At 40.8% G+C, this 13,239-nt stretch overlaps 1 protein-coding gene across 1 annotated transcript in view; it reads left to right on the top strand.

Annotated features, from left to right (window-relative positions):
• Nucleotides 1–13,239, top strand: part of LOC132346186 (collagen alpha-1(I) chain-like) — a 98,905-nt gene extending 85,666 nt beyond the window's left edge. The window contains exon 3 of the mRNA XM_059890027.1: nt 1–13,239. This exon is cut by the window's left edge and continues 35,004 nt beyond it. The gene's annotated coding sequence lies outside the window, so the exon portion shown is untranslated.

The raw sequence follows: 13,239 nt of genomic DNA, 5'->3' as shown, positions 1-13,239 counted from the left end.
ACCGTTTGCTGAGGGACAAGACCTCCTAGGTGTACAAGTCTAGGATGGTCTAAGTCTTCATCGGCCGATGACCATTGCCACTGTAACACAGAGCAGTAGTTACACAGAAGTGCTTATGTCTGCTGAGAAAAATAAGGGCAAAACAATACCACAAATGTATTGTTTAATTTGTTTTACAGTCTAAACTTTGTTAATTTCTAGTCTTCGAAAAAAAGGGAATTTGAAGAATATTTGCTTGGTGCAAAATCATTGGAACATCACAGACTCTTCCTCATCCCTACAGTGGCAGCCCCCAAAATTGGTCATCCAGACAACACTTGGGTAGCTTCTGAGTCAAGGACCTCATTATTGGCATCATATTTTGCACACATAAAGTTTATCCACTCAGTAGGTGATTTTTGAGCACTTCCCACGCAGAGATGTGGAAAAGAACAATGCAGTCTCTTGTTTCAAAGATTTGGCTATTTAAAAGAAGAGAAAACACAGAAAGCAGTGATTGCAGGAGTGGACCTAGGGTAAAAGGTCCACTGGGAGTTTCAGGAGAAGGTGCACACAGAGGTCTATTTAGCTTAGGGTAAGGGGCAGGAAACAGGGCTTCCCAGGTGGCGCTCGCAGTAAAGAACCCGCCTGCCAATGCAGGAGACAGAAGAGATGCGGGTTCTATCCCTGGGGTGGGAAGATCCCCTGGAGGAGGCCATGGCAACCCATTTCAGTATTCTTTCCTGAAGACTCCCATGGACAGGGGAGCCGAGCGGGCTACTCCCTAGGGTCGCAAGGAGTCAGACACGACTGTACCAACTTAGCATGCACAAGGACCAAGAATCAGTTCCAAAAATTGTGAACATACTGAAAGACAAACAGACCCTGGGCAAGTGGACCGGTGGAGCAGACATACCAGAAAGATAAAGAGGTTGTGCAGAGGATGGAGAGGTGGAGAACAGAGCCTGCTCAGAAAGGGTAGCCGGTGGATCAGGTGGCTAAGGAAATGTGAGAGCAGGACCATGGACAGAATCGAGGGGTGGGCAGTCAATGAGCAGAGGGAAATGCTGGAAAGGGCCTGGAGGTGTCAGGAACAGAGAGTTCCGGGAGGGCGGTCCACAGCATCAGCACTGCAAAGGGATGAAGGAACAAGCCTGGAGCAGGAGAGGGGTCTCTGTGGACAAAGACGGACAGGCAGCCATCGGGACAACTGTGAGCTGGGAGATGCCGTCACGCGAGGGCAGCAGGTACTTCATGAGGCGGGGCTGGTAGGGCACGCCTGAGAGGAATGGAGATAGGGGACTGGGGATGTCTGGAAAAGCTGCTGCCAGCACAGAGAAAGCTGACCCCGGGCAGCTCCAAGGCCAGCGGAGGGCAGAGGCCATATGCTTGGAGAAGCCGGTATCTACCTGTTGGCGTGACTTTCTCCAGCCTTAAATGAAAAGTTCACATGTAGGCACCAAGGAGGGAGAATACTGTGAGCCGGGACCTCCTGCGTGTGTGGTGTGCCATCGCTGTAGAAAGCAACGTGACACTATGTGCCGCTCGGGGTATTTTGGTCAATTGCACGCTTGACTCTTCTAAAAGCAGCTGTTTCCCCCCTCCTCCTATGAGTACTCCCCAGTCTTTGGTTAGGCCTTGACCTCAGAGTCCTCAGAGCTGGCCTGGCTCATAGAGAGTTTGGGGCGGGATTCTCTGTTTCCCTGATTTCTCATGTGTGTTCCCCTCCTCTCTCGAGCATCATGGATTGACCGCTCTACTTCAGCTTCTAACTATATATGGTGGTATCTGATTTATTTGATCCCCTTCAGGAGTGGCCTGATCCTCATAACTGAGTTTTCCAGATAAGTGAATCACATCTCATTGAAAACTAAACTAAACAAAAAAGACAATTTCTAAGGTGTGTTGCTATGATTGGATCACTACAGAGGCAGGTTCTGATGATTTGGGGCAATGGTTCTAAGCATCAATGGATTATGCCTGCTGAGTCCCATTAAGCCTCCAGTTGTTCTGTTTTCGCTTTTAGTTTTGGGTGTTTGGAAGGTTTGAGGGATCATTTCCTTGATAGGCTGTCAAATCCCCTATCTTACATTGTCTTCTGATTGCTAAACTTCCTCAGACGAGAATGCACCATAAAAGCGGTATTTTATGCCTGATACTTCTCTATCCCACACAGCACTAAAACAATGTGAATAGAAGCTCCATGAATACTTTGTTGGTTTCTAAAGATAGCACAGTTCTCTTAACACTGACTAAAATCACATTCGCTTTTCTTGGCAGTCATCAGTTTTACTCAGGTTGGGCTTAAGGTGAATTAAAACTCCTTCCTTTTTCATTTGAATTGCTCTTTTGCCGTCATTGGTACTTGTTCAGCCTACTATCTGAATTTAAATAGATATATGTATCCCTAAGACTTCACAAGGGCTGCAGGATGCCACATTTCCCCCAGAGGAAATTTCTTAGAAATACTACCAAATTGTTAAGTTAGATTTGGCCCATTGCATTAATCTGAGTCCTTTTGGATCCTGATTCAGTTATCCAGCATAGCTATTGGCTTCTAGAATTTTATGTCAAATTGAGAAAGTCTTTGTTCTCAAGGTTAGTTGAACTTACTGATAAAGATTTTAAAAAATCATTGCCTAGAAAATGAATCAATAAAGCAGAGCCCTGAGGCCTGGCTCTCAACCCTCGACTCCAGCTTGATTATTGGCTGATCATTGAACCCTCTGGGCACAGCTGTTCAACAGTCATGACTCTTGTTGACTGCATGAGGATCCAGACTCTGTTTCTCCACAAGGACATCTTGAGAGACTTGGCCAAGTAGACTTTGCCTGTCTACAGTCTAGTAAGCCTATCAGAAAGGGAGAAAGTAAAAATGAACACCCGTATCACATCAATACATGCCTGTCTTCTCCCTTAGATCCTTCTCAGAGAAGATGAAAGATAAACTGTATCTAAGACACAGGATCCCAGACATCATTTTATTCATATAGTCAATATTTATTAAGTAGTTGCTCTGAATGGAAGCCTGTGCTAAGAGTTTAGGATACAGCTGTGAACAAGCCAGATGTCGTCCTGTCTCCCCACAAATGGCCATTCCTGCCCGGTTGCCCTCAGAGGCACTGAAGGGTGGGCAGAGGAGCTGTGGTCAGTGGTTGACAGACCAGAGCTAGGCAGCAGCATGTGCACATGTGGAAGCTTTTCAAGTTAATAATATTGTGGGGAAAAAAAAATCTAGAGAGATTGGGAAACTAGTTGAACCATGTAACACATAACGCCTCAGAAGCTGAAATGTGCAGCAGATTGCTTTCTAAAACATTTGGGATTAGTAGATTTTTCATGCTGGTAATTCAAGTGCATGCAAGCGATAGCTTTCACACACACTGGTTAAGATACTGTACAAATGGCACTGTCATCTGAAGTCAGTGTCTTTGAACTTAGAACTGCCACATAAGGATTTTGACTCTATTGCCACAGGGGGGGAAAGCACCTAGCAGAACAATGAATCGATTTTGTACTACGTTGCCTAAGCCTAATGTTCTTCCGAGAGCTTTCAGAGAATTACTTAGGCAATACCCATCTCTCCCACTGTTTGTCCCGAGGGCTTGGAATCACCATTTTCTGAAAATCCTCCTTTGTTTAGGTGTGTGCTACACCTGGGCTGACTCTTATACAGACTTCAAAGTTAATCATACCCCAGGCACGATCCCAAAAGGACTGCAGGTGGAGAAACAGAAGATGATCAGCCTGATTAGCAGTAACTCAGTTCCTTTTCTCCTTTTCCAGGGTAGCTTGACTCTGGGTGTAAAGTTTAGTTACAAGGCTGCAAATAAAAGTAATATCCATCCCCCTTCTAGGCTTCCCCAATGGTTCAGATGGCAAAGAGTCCATCTGCAATGCACAATATTCGGGTTCTATCCCTGGGTCAGGAAGATCCCCTGGAGGAGGGCATGGCTACCCACTTAAGTACTCTTGCCTGGAGAATCTCATGGACAGAACAGCCTGGTGGGCTACAGTTAGAGGGTCACAATGAGTTGGATACGACTCAGCAACTTACACTTTTCATCTGTCCTCTGGAGCTCGGTCCCTACAGGAGCCCACCCAGGTGCTCAGCGTGCCTTCCACCTGGGGTCCTATTGTTTGTAATCAAACTCAGAAGCTATGAGACCTTCCCAGTTGGCCAAAGGAAAATAAATATTTCCTTTTCTCACTATCACTGTTTTCTTTCCTCTTTATACATTTTCCTGCTGGTCTCCTGACTTCTCAGGCTTCTTTCAATCCCCTGATTGTCTGTACAGCAGCTTCCTGTACAAATGTGTGTCACACGTAGATGTAGAAACTTGCCTAAATGAAATTAGGCAGATATGTGGCAGCCGGGTTACATGGGACTTATTCTCTTGCTTTACTCATTTTGCTGGTCAAATGTCACTTTCATAAGAAAGGCCGTACCTGAGCCCCAGTTCAGTTCAGTCGCTCAGTTGTGTCCAGCTCTTTGCGACCTCATGAATCGCAGCACCCCAGGCCTCGCTGTCCATCACCAACTCCCGGAGTTCACTCAAACTCGTGTCCATCGCGTCAGTGATGCCATCCAGCCATCTCATCCTCTGTCGTCCCTTTCTCCTGCCCCCAATCCCTCCCAGCATCAGTCTTTTCCAATGAGTCAACTCTTCACATGAGGTGGCCAAAGTATTGGAGTTTCAACTTTAGCATCAGTCCTTCCAGTGAACACCCAGGACTGATCTCCTTTAGGATGGACTGGTTGCATCTCCTTGCATCCAAGGGACTCTCAAGAGTCTTCTCCAAAACCACAGTTCAAAAGCATCAATTCTTCAGCGCTCAGCTTTCTTCACAGTCCAACTTTCACATCCATACATGACCACTGGAAAAACCATAGCCTTGACTAGATGGACCTTTGTTGAAGAGTAATGTCTCTGCTTTTGAATATGCTATCTAGGTTGGTCATAACTTTCTTCTCTTCCAAGGAGTAAGCGTCTTTTAATTTCATGGCTGCAATCACCATCTGCAGTGATTTTGGAGCACCCCAAAAATAAAGTCTGACACTGTTTCCACTGTTTCCCCATCTATTTCCCATGAAGTGATGGGACCAGATGCCATGATCTTAGTTTTCTGAATGTTCAGCTTTAAGCCAACTTTTTCACTCTCCTCTTTCACTTCTGCCTGAAATAGTTATCCCGCCCACCTGATCACCTAAGCTGCTATGCATTCCCTCGAAGCATTTATCAGAACTGTTGAATTATGTGCTAATTTCTTGATTGTTTTTCTTTGTCTCTTTGTGCATACCCTGAGATCAGGGACTCATTGATTCACCCCTATGGTTTAGAACAGTGCCTGTCACATAATAAATCCTTCAGTTTTTGTTGTTGTTTTTTAACTAAGTGCCTGTTTTGACCATTCCGAACCTTAAGGTTTATCTTAGTGAGGGGTCTGCTGTGATCATCATCTCTGCTTTAAAGCTTAGTGTGTTGAAGTTCAGAGCTTGCCCAGGGTCATACAAGTGGCACACGGAACCAAGATCCATACCCAGATCTGCTGACCCCGTTTCTTTAGGCAATTCCTTAAAATGCTTCCAAATAGAGAAAAATTAATCTTATAAATATTTATTGGTATATCTTTATAGAGAAAGCACAATGAACATAAAGGGCAGTGCATTAAACTTTATAACAAGCACCTGCTTATCAGAGTAAATAAGGCCAGAATATCAACCACGATTCATCTGAAGGTTGCATTTCAATCAAGGGCTTCAGTTTTTCTTCACAGAGTTTTAATGTGGAGGGTGAAGACATGGCCAACTCATTTTCCTTTTCATTTCTTTTGCCGAATTCTCCAGTGACCGCTCATTCCTCAAGATTAACCTTGTATTGCTTTATTTTCCTCCCTTTTGGAGAGAGGACAGATGGGGGAGGGCCTCATCTTTCAAGTTCATAAATCAGGCTCCTTTCATCCCCACACATGGCTCTTGGAGATACTCAGGCATTGGTGGTTAAGCAAGTAGACATGGAGCCAAGTCAGATTTTTCTTGGGGCATCTGAAATTTTTCTTGCTTCCCTTGAAAACTCCTCAGCCTTTAGCTGAGTTGGAAAGGAAATGTACAGTTCTCAGATAAATTTCCAGGTAATAGGATTTCATCTTTGTTCAAAGATTTTCTTGGTGGGGAAGAAAGAGAGTGGAGGAGGCTTGAGTTTGCAAAGGTTAACAAGATAACATTCTTTTATTGTGAGACTTTTTATCCTAAGTTTGTTTTTTTTTTATCTGAAACATACTTTCAATTTTTTTTTTTTTTTAAATTGGAGGGAAATTGCTCCACAATGCTGGGTTGGTTTTTACTGCTTAACAACTCAAATCCGCCACAACTAGACACACAGCCCCTCCTTCCTGAGTTCCCTACCCCTCTGGGTCATCACCGAGCGACAGGCTGGGCTCCCTGTGTTATACAGCAGCTTCTCACCAGCTATCCACCTTACACACAAGAGTGTGCACATGTCGATGCTACTTCCTCCGTTTGTTACACTCTCTCCCTCCCCACCTTTGTCCACAAGTCCCTTCCCTATATCTGCACCTCCACTCCTTCCCTGCAAACAGGTTCATCAGTACCATTTTCTAGATTCCGTATGTATGCATTATCTTTCTGACTTACTCCACTCTGTAAAGCAGGCTCTGGGTTAATCCACGTCACTAGAACTGACTCAGATTTGTTCTTTTAATAGCTGAGTAAGATTCCACTTTGTGTTCGTACTGCTGCTGCTGCTAAGTCGCTTCAGTCGTGTCCAACTCTGTGCGACCCCATAGATGGCAGCCCACCAGGCTCTGCCGTCCTTGGGATTCTACAGGCAAGAACACTGGAGTGTTTGTGTTACATCTTCTTTATCCATTCATCTGTCGATGGACATCTATGTTGCTTCCATGTCCTGGCTATTGTAAATAGTGCTCCAATTAACATTGGGATACACGTGTCTTTTAGAATTGTGGTTTTTCTCAAGGTATATATTTTAATATAATGGAAAAAATAGCTGTGATAAATTTAGTCCATGTGCATAAATACAATTAGAAAGACATAAAGATTAAGTACTAAATAGAACAAAGCCCAAAAATATCTTAACTAATTTGCCTTAAAAATTACTATACATTTTCCTTTTTGCCCAATTCTATTGGTTTCTGTTTTTTATCAAAAAAATAATTATGTCATGTTAATGTACAATAGCAGCAAAAAATTGCAGAAGGATACCACCCTCAGTGCTGCTGAAAAGAAATAATTTTCAAAAGTTTTCTCAAAATATAAGGTGTTCCCTCTTCAGATTATACAGAATATAATCAGCAACCTAAAAAGAGCATTACATTATTTATTTAAGTTTGACCATTGTAAGGCAAAGGTACTTTTTCTTTTCCTTTTTTTTTTTTACTTCTTTATAATATATGCAGCTTATTTTATACTTTGGTTATTTAAAAATATCAGTTCAGTCACTCATTCATGTCCTACTCTTTGTGACCCCATGGACTGCAAAACACCAGGCTTCCCTGTCCATCCCCAAATCCTGGAGCTTGCTCAAACTCATGTCCATCAAGTCAGTGATGCCATACAAACATCTCATCCTCTGTCATCCCCTTTTCCTCCTGCCTTTAATCCTTCCCAGGACTGGGGCCTTTTCCAGTGAGTCAGTTCTTCACATCAGGTGGCCAAAGTACTAGAGTTTCAGCTTCAGCATCAGTCCTTCCAATGAACACCCAGGACTGATCTCCTTTAGGATGAACTGGTTGCATTTCCTTGCAGTCCAAGGGACTCTCAAGAGTCTTCTCCAACACCACAGTTCAAAAGCATCAATTCTTCGGCACTCAGCTTTCTTCACAGTCCAACTCTCACATCCATAAATGACCACTGGAAAAACCATAGCCTTGACTAGACAGATGTTTGTTGACAAAGTAATGTCTCTGCTTTTTAATAAATACACTGTCTAGGTTGGTCATAGCTTTTCTTCCAAGCAGCAAGAGTCTTTTAATTTCATGGTTGCAGTCACCATCTGCAGTGATTTTGAAGCCCAAGAAAATAAAATCCATCACTGTTTCCATTGTTTCTCCATCTATTTGCCATGAAGTGATGGGACAGAATGCCATGAACTTAAGGTTTTTGAATGTGGAGTTTTACGCCAGCTATTTCACTCTCCTCTTTCACTTTCATCAAGAGGCTCTTTGTTTCCTCTTCACTTTCTGCCATAAGGATGGTGTCCTCTTAATATCTGAGGTTATCGATATTTCTCCTTTCAATCTTGATTCTAGCTTGTGCTTGATTTCACTTTGTGCTTCATCCAGTCCAGCATTTCACATGATGTACTCTGCATATAAGTTAAATAAGTAGGGTGACAATATACAGCCTTGATGTACTCCTTTCCCAATTTGGAACGAGTCTGTTGTACCACGTCCAGTTCTAATTGTTGCTTCTTGACCTGCATACAGATTTCTCAGGAGGCAGGTGAGGTGGTCTGATATTCCCATCTCTTTCAGAATTTCCCACATTTTGTTGTGATCTACACAATCAAAGGCTTTGGCAAAATCAATAAAACAGAAGTAGATGTTCTGGAATTTTCTTGCTTTTTCTATGATCCAACAGATGTTGGCAGTTTGATCTGTGGTTCCTCTGCCTTTTCTAAATCCAGCTTGAACATCTGAAGCTTCACGTACTGTTGAAGCCTGGCTTGGAGAATTTTGAACATTACTTTACTAGCATGTGAAATGAGTGCAATTGTGCGGTAGTATGAACATTTTTGGAATTGCCCTTCTTTAGGATTGTAATGAAAACTGACCTTTTCCAGGCCTGTGGCCACTGCTGAGTTTTCCAAATTTATTGGCATATTGGGTGCACCACTTTAACAGCATCATCTTTTAGGCTTTGCAATGGCTCAACTGGAATTCTATCACCTCCGCTAGCTATGTTGTTACTGATGTTTCCTAAGGCCCATTTGACTTCACATTCCAGGATGTCTGGCTCTAGGTGAGTAATCACACCATCATGGTTATCTGGGTCATGAAGACCATTTTTGTATAGTTCTGTGTAATCTTGCTACCTCTTCTTAATATCTTCTGTCCATACCATTTCTGTCCTTTATTATGCCCATCTTTGCATGAAATGTTCCCTTGGTATCTCTAATTTTCTTGAAGTGATCTCTAGTTGAAGAAAATATAGCTAAAATTTAGCTGTATTTTTATTTTTATTAATCTTCTTAATTGAAAGATAATTGCTTTACAGAATTGTTAATTTCTGCCAAGCATCAACATGAATCAGCCATAGATACACATATGTCCCCTCTCTCCTGAATGTCCCTCCCACCTTCCTTGCCATTCCACCCCTCGAGGTTGGATGTATGGAGAAAGTAACATGGAAATTTACCATATGAAAAATAGATCGCCAATAGGAAATTGCCGTATGACTCAGGGAATGCAAAAGTACTCTTGTATCCTTTTTGTCTTCTTAAATATTGTTGAAGCATCGAGCAAACAGGAACCAAAATGTCCTCAAAGAAAGATGATTCCTAATCCTACTATTCACACCCAAATATTTTAGGTTTTGCCTTTAGTTATTACCTCGTAGTGCCTGTTCATTTTATGCAGATGAAAATCACATGAGTATTTAAACAATATTATATTATACTTAAATTTTTACTCAGTCACTTAAATGATTACATTATATTGATATGGTAATGTACCAAATTACTGTTTGAATTGTTTTCATTTTGACAACTAATATTCTCATACAGTTTTTGGTGCTACCACTTTCTCATAATAAATTCCTTTAAGCAATAGCACCAGGAAAAAAGCTGAGTTTTAGCTACATAGGGGTATAACAGATCTGCTGCAGCTGTGCCTATACTGTGTATATGTTTGCATGCATGCATGCATGCTCAGTGTCCAACTCCTTGCGACTCCATGGACCGTAGCCCACCAGGCTCCTCTGTCCACAGGATTCTCCAGGCAAGAATACTGGAGTGGGTTGCTATATCCTTCTCCAGGGGAATCTTTCTGACCCAGGGATCAAACCTGGGTCTCCTGCATTGTCAGGAAGATTCTTTACCACTGAGTCACCAGGGAAGCTCTGTGTATATGTTTTAATGTTGCTAATTTAGTAGCTGCAAAATGCTAACTCAGAAAATTAATTTCCTTGAATTTCTTGATTATAAAATATAGTGACCTCTATATTTTATTATTTAACTTATTCTTTGGGGAGTTATATGCTCATCAATAATTTCATTATTGAACATTGAAATACCAGTAGGCAAGGAATGATAAAGACATTGCATGAGCCTCAGATAATTAACTTTAAATATCATCTAGCACGACACGCAATTGTAAGAGACTATAAAGTCTCCAGATACATCTGAGTTTCTGGTGCTTTTCTAATATCAATGGATATTCATATAATGCTTTAAGAACAAGAATGTACTTCCATTCTTTCATACTTTCTTTGTTTAGGATGTGAATATTTATAAAGATGCTGAGAGAAGTAAATCTGAGGATAGATCTAAACTCCTGTGTACTTCTGAGCAAGTTTAAGCCTTTTTCCTCATCCATCTGGGTTATTTACAGCAATAAGGTACTTATCACTTAGCACAGGGCTTGGAACATGGAAAGCATCCAAACATGTTAGTTATCATTATTAAAGTCTGATCAGTTATGTTAACTCAGAACCATATTAAGACATGGCTTATTTGGGTAATTTAGTGAAATTAATTTTTAATAAATGTATTTTCTTTTTTTAACTGTTTGGGAATTTATAGCAGTCACTGTTAACAGTAACTGATATCTTTACACCTGGAAACATGTTGTACCAGATGTGTTTCCTAAAGCAAATATAAGTGATAAAAGCATGTTGTCATGCTCATGCAGTGCAGGCACTTCAAACCTGGAGGAGTATAATGAAGTAAACGTGAATGCTGCCCACATGACCTTATAACCTAAAAGGCAACACAATGGCAAAGATAGGCAGTTGCTCTATCTTCCATAAATTGACAATGGATAAATTGTAGGAAACTCTACTTAATAACAAACAGTGTATCATAATGGAAGATAAACTGAGCAGATTAAAGCTTAAGCAAGAGGAAACACAGGATCCACAGTGGACCACAGGTTGAACAGCCATCAAGAACTCAGGCATCGTGCTGTCTAATGGGAGTGTGAGCTCTCAAGTCAGGCAGACTCAAATCTGAACTTCACCCAAGTCACATCACTCACTAGCTCTGTGACTCTGGAAAACCTCACTGAATCTCAAAAGAAAAAAAGGTGTTTCATTTAAGTGCACTATTTGTTACTTGATAGGCACTTAGTACATTCTTCTTTACTACGCATCTCCCTTATTCACAAAAGTAAATGAAATATATACCCGACCATAATACATTTGAAAACCGGCGGTAACTTCTTCAACATCATCATCTAGCAGAATATAAAAGAACTAGACTTATGAAATTTGGAAGCTCGTTTAAGAGTAATGACTTTTCTTCTTTTTAAATATGAGCACATAAAGCTGTAATTTCCTTCTAAGCATGTCTTCGCTGCACCCCACAAATTTTGATGTTGTGTTTTCATTTTAATTCAGTTCAAAATACTTTCTTGCTTCCCTTATCACTTCTTTTATGACTTGTGGGTTATTTACATATATATTGTTTAATGTACAATTTTTTAGAGGTTTATAGTTATCTTGGTTACTATCTTTATTTGTGGTCAGAGAATATGTTCTATATAAAGTCAGTTCTTTTAACTATATTGCAACTTGTTCTATGGTTTAACATAGAGTGTATTTTGATTGATATTCTGTCTGTACTTGAAAAGAATGTGAGTGCTGCTGTTGTTTTGTGAAGTGTAAAGTATATAAACATGAATTAAACCAACTTGGTTCATACTGTTGTACAACTCTGCCATTACTGATTTTTCTGTCTACTAGTCCTGTTACTGAAGGAAGCATATTTAAGTCATCAACTTGACTGTATTTGTAATTGTCTTTTCTTCTTTGAAGTTTGATTTGGTTCATGTATTTTTCAGTTCTATTATGAGATACATATATGTTTACAATGGTACAAGTCCCTGCTGTATTGATTCTTTTATCGTTATGAAATGTCTTTGACTTGAGTAATACTTCTTGTCTTAAATTCTAAATATTTTTGTCTGACCCTAATATAGCCAGTGAAGTTTACTTATGCATGCATGCATGCTCAGTCACTAAGTCATGTCTGACTTTGCAAGCCCATAGACAGCTGCCTGCCAGGCTCCTCTGTCCATGGGATTTTCCTGGCAAGGATACTGGAAGAGGCTGCCATTTCCTCCTCCAGGGGTTCTTCCTGACTCAGTGATTGAACCTGCATTTCCTGCAATGGCAGGCAGATTCTTTACCATTATGCCACCTGGGAAGCCGTTACTTATTCATATTGCATATCTTTTCCAACCTGTTGCTTTCAAGATACTCGTATTTTTATGTTTAAAGAGTATCTCTTGCAGATAGCATATAGTTGAGTCTAACTTTTTGAAACTGTTGTTGCTGTTCAGTCACTCAGTCATGTCCAATGCTTTGCGACCCCATGGACTGCATCACACCAGGCTTCCCTGTCCTTCACCATCTCCCAGAGCTGGCTCAAACTCACGTCCATTGAGTTGGTGATGCCATCCAGCCATCTTATCCTCTGTCGTCCCCTTTACCTAAGGCTGTCAATCTTTCCCAGCTTCAGGGTCTTTTCTAATGAAGCTTTTTTATATAGATTGGCCCCAAAACATCAGCCTTTTGATTAGTGTTTGGTGCATTTACATTTAATGTAATTAGTGTTATAGTCAAATTTAGATCTGCCCTTTGTTGTTTGCTATTTGTCTCTTGCATTTCATCGTCTTTTTCTGCCTTCTTTGTGTTAGATATTTCATAGTATAGTATATTTTAATTCTGTTGGTTTGTTATAGCTATATTCCTTTGCATTATTCTTCTAATGATTACTATAGGGATTATAATACACTTCTTTATCACAATCAACTTAAATTATTATCAAATTAACTTTGGAGACACATATACATATATACATATATATATATGGAGATTCGGTATAGAGATAAAGATAAAGATATAGATATCTTGCAACTCTATAGTCCCATTTACCTCCCCTCCATCCTTGGTGCTACTATTGCAACATACATATTAACATCTATAAACAGACATACCTTGGAGATACTGCATGCGGCTTTTGTTCCAGAGCACTGCAATAAAGTAAATATCACAATAAA

This window comes from Bos taurus, chromosome 9 (genome assembly GCF_002263795.3).
Source record: "Bos taurus isolate L1 Dominette 01449 registration number 42190680 breed Hereford chromosome 9, ARS-UCD2.0, whole genome shotgun sequence".
NCBI lineage: Eukaryota > Metazoa > Chordata > Mammalia > Artiodactyla > Bovidae > Bos > Bos taurus.
Note: the sequence above shows the minus strand (reverse complement) of the source record. Positions and strands in the feature narration are given on the sequence as shown.